The sequence below is a fragment of the Onychomys torridus genome, chromosome 11, assembly GCF_903995425.1.
Source record: "Onychomys torridus chromosome 11, mOncTor1.1, whole genome shotgun sequence".
In the NCBI taxonomy this organism is placed as follows: Eukaryota; Metazoa; Chordata; class Mammalia; order Rodentia; family Cricetidae; genus Onychomys; species Onychomys torridus.
The window spans coordinates 58489489-58503294 of record NC_050453.1 but is presented as its reverse complement, the minus strand read 5'-3'; the positions used below and the strand labels follow the sequence as shown (position 1 = coordinate 58503294).

At 42.9% G+C, this 13806-nt stretch overlaps 1 protein-coding gene and 1 non-coding gene across 5 annotated transcripts in view; one reads left to right on the top strand and one right to left on the bottom strand.

Annotated features, from left to right (window-relative positions):
* Positions 1–13746, bottom strand: part of Ppp1r12b (protein phosphatase 1 regulatory subunit 12B) — a 219607-nt gene extending 205861 nt beyond the window's left edge. For 2 of the 4 annotated variants that reach the window (XM_036201908.1, XM_036201907.1), the window contains exon 1: positions 13641–13746. The gene's annotated coding sequence lies outside the window, so the exon portion shown is untranslated. The remainder of the gene's footprint in view (positions 1–13640) is intronic. The other 2 variants (XM_036201905.1, XM_036201906.1) reach the window with 1 other exon arrangement.
* On the top strand, positions 10075–10147 carry Trnae-cuc. The gene has a single exon. It is a non-coding gene; the product is annotated as a tRNA-Glu (tRNA).
* Positions 13747–13806: the final 60 nt, after the last annotated feature.

Below are 13806 nucleotides of genomic sequence, written 5' to 3'. Positions count from 1 at the left end.
AAATGTCAGCTCCATTTTCTGAGACAAGCCCATCACTTGCCCACACTTGGCTGCCTAAAAGCTGCCACACACCCGTCTTCTCCTTCATGAGACAGTGCCTGTGCAGAAAGTCCTTCACACACCCCAAGTGCCCTGCAGGTCTGCTTTCTGAGTCTGGGAGTTTGTTTTAAGACTTTAAAGTCTCTTTTCACAAGTTCACGGACCATGCACTAGTTAGTGATTGTCACCGGGCCGAGAAATCTTTTTTTCTTTTTTTAGATTTATTTATTTTCATTTTATATGTACGAGTGTTTTGTCTGCAAAAGTGTCTGTGCACCACATGTAAGCCTGGTGTCCACAGTGGTCAGAAGAGGGTGTTGGACCCCCAGAACTAGAGTTACAGATGATTGTGAGCCACCATGTGGGTCCTGAGAATCGAACCTAGGTCCTCTGGAAGGTAGCCAGTGTTCTCAACAGTTGAGCCATCTCTCCAGTCCCAAGAAATGCTATTGTTGCACTGGAATTTTGAACAACATTTCCAAAGAAGAGGCACTTCAGGTGAGCTGATGGACAGACTGAACACGGGTTGTGGCAGAGCGCTTGCAAAGCGCACCGAAGGCCCTGGTGAGGAAAGCAGTATGAAACGGGTACACAGTACAGCAGAAGTGTTACCCTTGTCATCATCACGCATTGACGGATCTCCTCAACTCAACTCGGGACATCACATTGAGCCTTTCAGCAGTCCACACACTGCACCTAAACTAGCGACTTTACCCACAATTCTTACAACTTTGTTCGTATTTATTGTGTATGTGCACTCTCATGTGCAGGGCATGTGCGTGCAGTTCAGAGACAACTGTGGGAGTCTGCTCTTTCCTACCCATATGCATTCCTGCTTTCTTGGCAGCAAGTACCTGTACATACTGGGCCATTTTGCCAGCTCATTTTTTTTAAGGCTTTTTATTATGGGATACTTAAAAATACAAAAATAAAATGGTCTGATGAATAAACTTGTTTCTTTTGTAAGTCCTTCAACCCTGTCCCAATATATTTTATAGCCAATTAGACATTATGTGATTCCATTTGCAAGTACTTCAATTTGCAAATTGCGAGCATCTCTAAGAAATAAGTAAAAGCAATCACAGTTTCAGTCGTTTACCCAAATGTCAAGTGAGAGAGAGGGAGAGAAAGTGTTTATCGTAGGCCAAGGAGGAGTGAGAGTGGACACCTCAAGAGTCTCCTGGCCGGGCGGTGGTGGCACACGCCTTTAAGCCCAGCACTGGGAGACAGACCCAGGCCGATTTCTATGAGTTTGGGGCCAGTCTGGTCTACAAAGGAAGTTCCTGGACAGCCATGACTACACAGAGATACCCTGTCTTGAAATAAGCAAAACAGTAAGTTTATCAGAATCAAGCAAGACTCATATCTGTTGATATGTATCTTAAGATCCTCATGGTTTGTGATTTCTCTAGGGAGGAAGGACTGAATTGTGAGGGTAATGAAAGTCTTATCTTCATTATAGTGGAAGTCATACACCTGTGTCAGAGCTCATGGTACTCTCAAAGGGTGACTGTAACAATCTTTACAATCTGTCTTAGGCCAGGCAAGGTCAACCTAAGCTATCATATAGTGAAATTCTGCAAATGTTTATAGCAACTTGGAAATAACTTGAATGTCCTCACACACACACACACACACACACACACACACACACACACACACTCACTCACTCACTCAAATAAATAAATGTTTAGGAAATAAATAATAAAAGTGAAAATAACCAACCAATAGGTATGGTACCATGTGCCTATAATCTCAGCACTTGTGATGTGGAGGCAGGAGGATCAGAAGTTCAAGTTCATCCTCAGCTTGCTAAGTTCTAGGCCAGCCTGAACTATGTGAGAATGTCTCAAAGAAGAGGGGAGGGGAGAGGAGGACAGAGGGAAAAAGAGGAGGTCCAGGGAGATGATGGCTCAGCAGGTAAAAGCAATAGCCAACAAGCCTGATGACCTGAGTTTGATCCCAGAACCCCAGGGAGAAGAGAACCAGCTCCTGATCTCCTCTGACCTTATACACCAAGGTGGACCTTACACACCAAGCCATGGCACTGTACACACACACACACACACACACACAAACACACACACAGGGACCTTACACACCAAGCCATGGCACTGTACACACATACAGAGAGAGAGAGAGAGAGAAAGGGAGGAAGGGGAAGAGAGAGTGAGAGATATAAAAAGAGAGGAAAGGAGAGAAGGAAGGAGAAGGGTGGAGAGGGAAAGAATATGAAGAAAAAGAAGGGCAAAGAGATATTTGGCCAGGTAACAAATACAAATGAAAGTCAATTCCATGTTCACTTCAAAGCAACAGCAAAAAAATAAAAATAAAAAATGCAGTGTTCAAATCTGACTGGTGTGCAAAGGCATGGAAACTCGGGCGTCCTGATCACAGGGCAAGGGGCCAGGGGCCAGCATAGCCTGATGCATCATCTTAAACAGTGTGACTCGGTGCGCTACTGAAATGACACAGGATGGATGACAGTTGTACAAACAACCCTGAAAGCCCACAGGGATTTCCAGATCCCACACTGCCATGGCTCAGACACTAAGCAGTTAATTCAACAGTGGTGGAAGGCGTAAGTCACTTCACAGACCAAGAGACTGTGAGAGGAATAAGTTATGACGGGAATGAAAGGGAAGGGACTAAAAGACAAGCCTTGTGTTTACATACACATTAGCACTTCAAACAGACTCTTTTCTACTGAAGTGCACACACATTCTCTTAGTCTTCTCCCACCCCTGAGTGCAAACCGTCTACCTTCCTCCTCTCATCTGCCCACTCTTCACGTCTCTTCCCCAAAACGTGCAATTCTCCTAAAGCCGTTCTAGAGTGACAGAGGCAGCCAGGCATGGCAGCTTATGCTTGGAATCCCAGCAGGAACATTCCAAGTTTGAGGTGGCATGGGTACACAATCAGACCTGTCTCAAGAAAAAAAAAAAAGGATAGCAGAGGCTAGACAAGTTGAATTCGAATCGAATCTGAGATTACTCTGAGGGTCCAAATCCAGAATGTGTACAACTACAAACCTCTATGCAGCTAACCCTAGACCAAGTCCATAATTGTGAGGAAACCAAGATGTGTGGGAATCAAATAATATTCTTATTAAATAAAGAAGTTAGATATCAACACATACATTTCTCATGAGTATATATAAATAAAATGGAAGTGCCTCTGTATGGAAAGAAGGGTTTCCAAGGATTATAATCATTAAATTAGCACCTTCTTCACTGAGCCCTCTAGGACACTGAATGTAGCATACCAAATCCTAATTATTCATCAAAATATGTCCAGTCCATTTTTATCCTACTACAGAGATGCTTGGATATCCATGTTTACTGCTGCCCTGTTCACAATAGCAAGAAAATGGAACCAGCCTAGATGCCCAACAAATACACAGATAAGGAAAAGATGATAAAGTGCCTGCAAGAAAGCCCAGCAAGATAAGGTCCTGGCATCAACCGAATGACCTGTGTTCAATCCCCAGGATCTAAATGATGGAAGGAAAAACCAACTCCCAAAAGCTGTCCTCTCACCTCCACACATGTGTTGTGGCACACAAATACACACATTCAAGTAATAAAAACATTTAAACCGTGATAGATATGTGGTGGTTTAAATGAAGATGGGTTAATATATTTGAATGCTTGGTCCCTAGTTGGTGGCAGTGTTTCCAAAGGATTAGGAGGTGTGGTGTTGTTGGAGAAGGTATGTCAGTGGGGGTGGACTTTGAGGTTTCAAAAGCCCGTAACAGACAGGCCCGGTCTGTCCGTCTGTCTATCTCTGTCTCTCCTCCCCCTCCCTCCTTATCCCCCACCTGCCTTCTGCCTGTGGATCGGGATGTAAGCTCTCAACGACTGCTCCAGCACCGTGCCTGCCTGCCTGCTGTCACCACACTTCCTGCCATGAGGGTCATGGACTCACCCTCTGAAACTGTCAGCAAGCCCCCAGTTAAATGCCTTCTTCAGTACGCGGCCTTGGTCGTGGCATCTCTTCACAGCAATAGAAGAGTCACTAAGGCAGTACACAATGGAATTTTACATAACTGTAAAGAAAAATGAAATTTTCCAGAAAATGGAATGAGCCCAAAAATATATTAAGTAAAATGACCCGAACTCAAAAAGACAACCACCACATGTTCTCTCTCATGTATGCATGGGTATAAACAAGCATAAAGGCTCCAAAACCCTAGAAGAAAGGGAGTGTCAAGGAAGAAGGAGTGTACAAAAGGACCCCTGTAACATGAAAGCAGAAGAGGGTGATACAGAGAAGGTAGGGGAGGGGAAGAGAACAGAAGAGACCATGCGAGTGGAGAAGCAACTGAAACACACTCTGTTTTAAAATGCCATTAGGAATTTACTTTAAGTCAAAATAAGAAAAGAGGCCGGGCGATGGTGGCACATGCCTGTAATCCCAGCACGCGGGAGGCAGAGGCAGGTGGATCTCTGTGAGTTCGAGGCCAGCCTGGGCTACAGAGCGAGATCCAGGACAGGCTCCAAAACAACACAGAGAAACCCTGTCTTGAAAAACCAAAAAAAGAAAAGAAAAGAAAGAGAGCCATTATGATATCAAATACTTTGCATACTAATTTAAAAAATAAAATTTGGGGCTGGAGAGATGGCTCGGTGGCTAAAAGCACTTGCTGTTCTTCCAGAGGACCTAAATGTGTTCCCATCATCCATATCAGGTGGCTTACAACCATCTGTAACTCCAGTTCCAGAGGATCTGATGTCCCTCTTCTGGCTTCTGTGGGAATTAAACGTGTGGTGCACAGACATACAACAAGGTGAAACATTCATTTTATTGTCTTATTATTTTACTTTGCATGTATGGGTGTTTTGCCTGCGTGTATTTCAGTGCACCACATACATGCCTGATACCCAGAAGCCAGAAGAGAGTGCCAGACCTCCTGGAACTGGAATAACAGCCAGTTTTGATAAACTGGGCAGTGGTGGTGCTTGCCTTTAATCCCAGCACTCGAGAGGCAGAGGCAGGCAGATCTCTGTGAGTTCAAGGCCAGCCTAGTCAACAGGTTGAGTTCCAGGGCAGGTAGAGCTACACAGAAACCCTGTCTCAAATTTCCCTGTCCCCCCCCCCAAAAGAGTTCTTCAGATCATAGAGAGACACATTGTATCTCTTTGTCAACTGGCTACCAAGAGTTCTTAGGCCAATAAAGGTTCAAAGTAATGGTTCCCCATTAGAACAGACAAGGTGAAGCAGTTTACATCTATAATCTCAGTACACAGGAGGCATGCCATGAGTTCATAGCCAGCTTGGCTACACAGTGAATTTCAGACTAGCCTAAATTATGGTGTAAGACCCTTTCTCAAAAAAAAAAAAAAAAAAGAAAGAAAGAAACATTCAAACCAGAAAATTTGACGTGACATCAAATTTTTGAGCAGATTAATCTTTAACTGAATTTACTTAGTATTGAGTACATGCATTCAATTCAACAGCCAAGCCTGTAAACGTGAAAGAACTTTTCTATTACATTTGTAGATGAAAGAAAATTCCACAGCTCTCATCCCCTTCCTCTCCTACTTCAGGAGATTACTGAATGTAAAGAGTGCATCAACTACGAGACACTGCCCTTCACAATCAAGGGTGTTAGTGAGGAGAGGAGAGGCACCAAGACAATCTGTCTCTTGATAAAGGCAGAGAGCGGTAGAACTTAATGGGGGAGGGGGGGGGTAAAGAGACGGAACTGAACGGGAGGGGGGAGCATGTAAAGACACAGAACTAGAAGGGAGGGTCTATCATGAGTGACTTCCCAGAGTAACAGTCAAATGTTTGGGAAGGACTAAACTGAGCCAGCAGAGTCACTTTTAAAGAAAGGAGGCTAGCTGGTAAACATGCTTGTTGAGCAAACCTGTCAACTGAGCTCCAGAACCCAGAACCCAGAACCCCCAATGGAAGGGGAAAACTGACTTCTCTAAGCTGTCCTTTCAACTCCACACATACATGAGGGCACACACACCTGCACTCATACACATATACACACACACTAACCAAAATACAAATAATAAACAAGGTTACTGAGTTATACTAGAAATAATAATAATACTTAATAGAAAGGTGGAGACTGATTGAGGAAGACTCCCGGCTGACCTCTGTATGGAGAATTTACCCTTCCAAAGAGTTCAGAAAAAATTTTAGTTTAAATCTTAAAAAAACAAAGTTGAATGTGGTTCTCTTAGTTTCGGTCACATTTTACATCCAGTTCCTTATTCGGTGGGCTATGGGGCTTTGTGATTCCAATCTGAAAAATCAATACTCACAGGCAACTGCTCTCCTTCCTTTACACACACACACACACACACACACACACACACACACACACACTTCACAAGCAACTGCTCTCCTCCCTAGCTCTTCATACACACAACTTCTCTTGGTTTCCATTTCCTCCTCTGTAAAGTGGAGTCACCTTATTACCAACTATACCCACTGCTGAAGAACACTACCAAGACTTCCAAGAGGGAAGGGCACGGAGAGAAGATTTTTTCTACAAAGATATAGTTTATAATTGTAGATAGAGTTTTATTTGTAATTGGTTGTCAAAAGCCAGCTTTGAGGACTACTGGGATTGAAATCAAGTTGTCAGACCTATGCAGCAAGCACCTTTACCCACTGACCTGTTTTGCCAGTCTCCCATATTTGGAAGGTTTTTGTTTTGGTTTGTTTTTCTGAAAATAGTTCTTCACAAATACTGTATAAAATAACAATGCTTTGTTGGGCTTAAAGAAAATGATAGAGGCTGGGCTTGGTGGCACATGCCTTTAATCCCAGCACTCAGAGGCAGGCCGATCTCTGAGTTCGAGGACAGCCAGGGCTACAAAGAGAAACCCTGTCTTAAAAGAAATAGAATTAAGATACGAAATAGTGTAAATCAAGAGTGAAAAATCAAATTATTCTGAGGTTTTCCTGTTGTATGGATAGGGAGTCAGAGGACCAGTTACTTTTATTTTTACTTAGTGTATATAAATGTTTTGCATAGATGCACTTATTTTCAGCATATGCATGCAAGCCTGTTGGGTTTGGGGTTATGGATAGTGGCAAGCCACCATGTGGGTGCTGGGAATCAAACCGGGGTCCTCTGTGGAAGCAACAGTGCTCTTAATCACTGAACTACTCCTATCCAGTTGTCTATCACTCCCGTCCCCCATCGTGTCCCCCCACCCACACACCCCCCTGTTTTATTTGAGACTGGATCTTTTATGTATCCCTAGCTGGTCTGGAACTTGTCTTGTAGACCAAGCTGGTATGAAATTTCAGTAATCCTCCTGCCTCTGCCTCCCAAGCAATAAGATTACAGCTCTCTGTCACCACAAATAGCTAAACTTTTTTTTTTTAAGTTGCTGAAGAGATACCTTTTTTGGCATTAAATAATTTTATTTTTGTATATATGAGCAACACAAATTTTTATTTTCATTCTTATTACATTTATTCTGTGTGCGTGTGCGTGTGTACCATAGCACATGTGGGAAGATCAGAGGATAACTTATCAAAGTTATTTTTCTCTTCTCTCTCTCCCAACCAAGTGCTGAGATTATACTCATGCACTACCACACCCCACTTTTGGTGTGGGTTCTTGAATTAAACTCAGGTCCTCAAAATATATGTTAAGCATTTTACCAACTGAACTGTCTCCCTAACTTTGATATTCTTTTTAAGCACACATAGGACATACTGAGCAAGACCCAACAATTTTAAAGGATATAAGTAACATGTTAGAAACCATTAACACAACTGGGTGTGATGGCACATGCCTGTGATATGGGGTGCTGAGGCAGAAGGATATGGACCCAGCATGGGCTACATACATAGAGACTTCTAGGCCAGCCTAGAATACCAAGGATAGAAGAGTGTTCTTTATATCACAGTTTCGGGGGATGAAATATAAATTGGAAAGCATATAGCCTTACATGTTTACATTTAAAGAGAAAATTTGAAAACTGATGATATGGTCCAGTTGGTAGAGTACTTGCCAAATATCCGTCTCCATTTTCATATAAATTGGATATGGTGGTATACACCAGTAATCCCGACACTTAGAGGGGGATCAGAAGTTCAGAGTCATCCTCAGCTACATAGCAAGTTTTAAACAGCTTGGGATACATGAGATTCTGCCTCAAAACAATGAGAGAGAGGATGGGGTGGGTGGCTGGGGAGTTACCTGCAAAAGAGGAAAATGACCTTAATCTGAAAAAGAAAACTAAGGAAGTACAAAGATGTCAGTGATAAAGATAGGAACAGAAACTGTTGGCATGCTCCCAAGTGGTAGGATCACCAGTAAGTGTCATCTAGGTTTGTTTGGCTAAAACAGTATTTTTGGGGTGGGAAGGGTTTCGAGACGGGAGTTTCTCTGTAGCTTTGGTGCCTGTCCTGGAACTCGCTTTGTATACCAGGCTGGCCTCAAACTCACAGAGATCCACCTGTCGCTGGAATTACAGGCGTGTGCCACCACCGCCCAGCAACAGTATTTTTTTTTTAAAACAAGTAATTTTAAAATGGGCATTATCTAAATTATTTAAAATTTATCATCTGTAGGGTCTCATGTTGTAGCTCTAGATGGCCTGGTACGTCTTGTGTAGACTAGGTTACCTCAAACTCAGAGATCTATCAGCTTCCACCTCTGGAGTGCTGAGATTAAAGGTGTGCACCACCATGCTTTGTAGTAATTTTTAATTTGTCAAGATTGGTTGAAAAATTGAATAAATCTTTTGTTTTATTTTTGTTTTTTTGTTTTTTGAGACACAGTTTCTCTGTGGAGCTTTGGAGCCTATCCTGGAACTCACTCTGTAACCCAGGCTGGCCTTGAACTCACAGAGATCTGCCTGGCTCTGCCTTTCAAGTGCTGGGATTAAAGGCGTGTGCCACCACCGCCCGGCAACTTTCAATATTTTTAAATGGGTTAAATCAAAATTTAATTTTCTCAAAAAGTTAACACCAGGACAAGATGTAATTTTGCCAAACAACCATTTCCTAGACTATCAATATATTAAAACGTGACAATATTCCCTAACTCATTTTAGGAGACTAGCATAACATAGCAAAAGGGTAAGGACAAAATTAGAAGAAAATGACGTGCCAATTGCATCCTTGAGCACAGTGTTGAAAGCTTTCCCTTTGAGATTGGAAATCAGAAAAGAATATCAGGTGTCAGTTCTAGTGAAGATGGAAGTTATCTACAAAACAAGACAGGAAATGAATTAGAAGTAAACTTACATGGATATTGGTGAAATTATTAAGGCCACTCCACGTAGTTAAAAGGGAGGTTTATTTTTTGTGGGGTAACTTACAAATGAAGGGGGTAGGTTGCAGGGTCTGGCAAAGGTATAGCGCAGTCCAGCGGTGTTCTCTGGACTCTGCTCGGTCTACCTCCAGCGTCCAGGGTCCCGGAACCAAGCGCGAGATCTCCTCTCGATCCTTGGTCTTCCACTTCCTCCGCCCTGCCTTGTGGGTGTGACCATTACCGAAGCCTCATTGGGGATTGGAACTTCCAGGCCAATGCTGGGATGGCTATCCACTACATTTCTCCCTTTTGTCTAAATAAGAAAGTTCTAACCTAATACAAGACTACATACAAAGAGATGGTTATCAAATATTGTCCAGGAGTAATGAGGGATAATGACTTAGATAAGTTGGAATTACAATAAGTGCAAACAATATCAAGCAAAAAAAAAAACATAGTAAAATCCAGGGAAGTCTAGGGCATGGGTAGGTGGCATGTTACAAAGATCATTTCAAAAGGTGTCCTATCCTAAAGAACCTGAGTCTAATACTTAATATATTCTATCTAAGATATTATATATGTATATATACTAAGTTGTAACTATAACTGCTAATCTCCAACCTCATCAAAGACCTGAGAAGGAATATAATAATACCTGAGAAATGGGAGAAGGACGCAAGCAACTTTCGGGAGTCTTGCAAGAGTAGACAGAGACAGCTAGCAGCCTGGACAGTCACCTAATGTTTCTCAGCATCGTTGGTGCATTCAAATTGGCTACAGGCCTAGAGTATCTGACAGCCCGGCTAGCTCAGTCGGTAGAGCATGAGACTCTCAATCTTAGGGTCATGGGTTCGTGCCCCACGTTGGGCGCCAGATATTGGTGAAATTATTAAGGCCACTCCACGTAGTTAAAAGGGAGGTTTATTTTGTGGGGTAACTTACAAATAAAGGGGTAGGTTACAGGGTCTGACAAAGGTATAGCGCAGTCCAACGGTGTTCTCTGGAGAACTCTGCTCGGTCTACCTCTAGCGTCCAGAGTCCCGGAACCAAGCGCCAGATCTCCTCTCAATCCTCGGTCTTCCGCTTCCTCCTCTGCCCTGCCTTGTGGGCATGACCATTACCAAAGCCTCAATGGGGGTTGGAACTTCCAGGCCAATGCTGGGATGGCTATCCACTACACATGGATGTTACTGACTATTAGGATTACCATCTTTCTTCTTAACCTCAAGTGGATTCAACTTCAGAATTAAGGTTTTAGTTAAAATCAATTATGTTTATGTATACTAGTAAGAAATAAGTAAAAAATAGAGGGATTTTTGTTTTGAGATAGGGTGAGATGGTTAGTATTGTCAACTTAATTATAGGATCTAGAATCAGCTAGGAGACAAACCTTGGGCATGTCCATAAGGGCATTTGTAGATTGGTTAATTGAGGTGAGAAGACCAACCATAAATATGGGTGGATCATTCTGTGGACAGGGGGTCCCAGGCCCTGAGGTGAGTGCCAGCTTTTATATCTGCTTCCTGACTATGGAAGCAGGAGCAGGGTGCCCAGCTGCCTCCTGTTCCTGCAGAGGTGCAGTCCCCACTGCCCTGCACTGTATCCTCACGCTGTGAGCCAAAATACACACTTCCTTTTCTTGAGTTGCTATTGTCTGGTGTTTTGACACGGCAAGGAAAAAGTACCTAATACAGAGGATCTCACACATAGCCTAGGCTGACCTCAGACCCAGAGTAACCCTACTTCACCTTGCTTAGTGCTCTAATTCCGAGTGTGACTGACCACACAGGACCAGAACATAGCTTTGTTTGTTTGAGACAGGGTCTCATATACCCAACACTGGCCTCCATCTACATAGCCCACGATGGGCTTCCTGCCACAGCCTCCCAATTGTTGAGATTATAGATGTGTGCCAGCCATGCCCAGCCTAATATGTGCAATACTTATTTACTTGATGGCTGGTCTGCTATGGAGCCTTCTCCCACCCCCTCACATACCTTTAGTAGTGCAGGGTCTTGCTCATACTAGGCAAGTGTTCCACATCCCCAGCCTCTGAACTAAAAACAATTTCAATAAAAATGAAAAATAAGCTGTAGGAACTGGAACAGTGCGTTTTGATTCAAAATAGTCCAGATGTGAGTGGAACAAATTTAGAAGACTCAAAACAGATCCACACGTGTTTGGAAATTAAATCATAGTAATATTAGAAGGGTGGAGTTTCCTTTTTTTTCTTTTTTTAAATAGTGCTTTTTAAATTGGTTATTCATTGGGGGGGGGATTAAAATTGGATCTTCTACCTCTTGCTATGCACATAAAACAATTACTGGTAGCTGAAAGATTTAAATATAAAGATCAAAATTTTATTTTATTTATTATTATTTATTTATTTGTTTGTTTGTTTGTTTTTTGCTGGAGCAGAGGACCAAACCCAGGGCCTTGTGCTTGCTAGGCAAGTGCTCTACCACTGAGCTACATCCCCAACCCCCTTTTCAGAATTTTTTTTTCCAAAATTTTATTTTTAATTTATGTGTTTGCCTACATGTATGGCTGTGTACCACTTGCATGCCTGGTGCCCAAGGTGTTGTGAGCTGCCACTTGGGTGCTGGAAACCAAACCCAGGTCCTCTGGCACAGCAACAAGTGACCAGAGCCCATGAGCCATCTCTCCAGCCTAAAGTTAGTTTTTAAACTTAAAGGATATGTAGGAAAATATCTTCAAATGTGAGAGTATGGAAAATTTTTTAATAAATTAACATTAGGAATATATTCATAAACCAGGTGGTGGTGGTGCATACCTTTAATCCCAGCACTCCAGAGGCAGAGGCAGGCAGATCTCTGAGTTCCAGAACAGCTAGAGCTACATACAAAGAAACCCTGTCTCAAAAAACAAACAAGCAAAACAAAACAAAACATATATATATTCATTAGGCTGAGGCAGGAAAATCACAGGTTTAAGGGCCTCCTAAAGTGAGCTTAAAGTCAGCCTGGGCAACTAAGGCTCAAAATTAAAAAACAAACAAACAAAAGGCTGAGTAAAACTTAAGAACTCTTGGTTCAGTCCCCAACACTGCAAGGAAAAGAAAGAAGTGTTCATCTAATTTGTAGCAAAATAAGCTGTAACTTGTGAGATTATATTTGTAATGTACTTAAAATAATGGTGTCCTTTAGGTGGTTACTAGTTGAGTGGATGTGTTTGGGGTGTTATTTTAGGTGAGAGAGACTTTGGATGTTGATGACAGAGAAAGATTAGAGTGAGGTGGGTTAATTGATAGAGTGAGTTCTCTGAAGAATTTGGGAACTGCAGAGCCCATAATACACGGAGAGAACGTCAGACACCGAAACACTAGCCTACAAGTGTCTCCGAATGTTGGCTGCGTTAAGCATAGACTGTGTATAGCTACCCAGGCCCTCTCTGCCCAGGCATGCTTAGGACACATTTGAGAGCAGAGTTAGACCCAGGCTCTATAAAAGGGGGGGAAGAGGAAGAAAGGAAGAAGGAAGGAGGAGTGGGTGCCCAGCTCTCAGCTCACCAAAATAACTGATGAAGTTCAACTGGGAAGAGAGGGTGGAGTTATAACAGTCAGTATGCAGAGAATATTGCTGCATGAGTGAGAGAAATCAAGGCGTTATTACCAAACTCTCAGATTACATGCAATCCATATATACAGTCATTTCATTTTTTTAAAGATAATCACTTCTACAGAGGGCTTCAGAAATCAAATTGAAAGTCTTTTCTATAAGTACCAGACAGAAAGAATTCTGTCCCTGACAGAGGTAGCACTCCCGCAAAGAAAATAAGACACCCGTAACAATGAGGTCAAGGGTGTTCTAAGGGTGGCCTGGGGAAGGCACAAACCACACACCAGCCCAACAAGTGTCATTTCGGAAGAGCCGCCTGTCTTAATCCACTACTGGGACTGTTCTTTAACGGGCCAAAGACATTTTGATAACTGGGCCACACAAACAGAAAGCTGAATTTCTGAAAGGGTATCAGGCTAATGACACTAAGTGTATGCATGAGTGACATGACGATACAGGCACAAGACAGAAGTCAAGATGACTAACCTATAGAGATAAGACCAAGGACCAAATCATCGGTCACCATGGCAACCCAAGTAGGTGGAGGGAAATACAAACACTGACCACCAGTCACCCCGTCCTTCAGGCAAAGACCCTCACCCTGGGATCTGAAAAAGATTTGCTGAGTGGAAGGAGGTGGCCAAGAATGTACGTGAGTTGACAGAAGTGGCAAGGTCTTTGCAAGAGGGCTCTTCGGTGACACTAATAATACTTTTGGCGGGGGCAGCTCGAAGGGTCACAGGCTTGCAGGCAAGAGGCCCACCCGTCCGAAAGGGGAGTCCTACCTGGTGCAGGGCTGTCAAACCGTCCACGTTGACCGTGTTGATGTCCGCACCTCTTGCCAGAAGCTTTTTCACCTCGTCCGTGTCCCCGCTGGAGCAGGCAGCCAGAAAGACCCTCATGACTTTATACTTTATTAATGGAAGCAGACATTCATTCTAAATGTTTAAA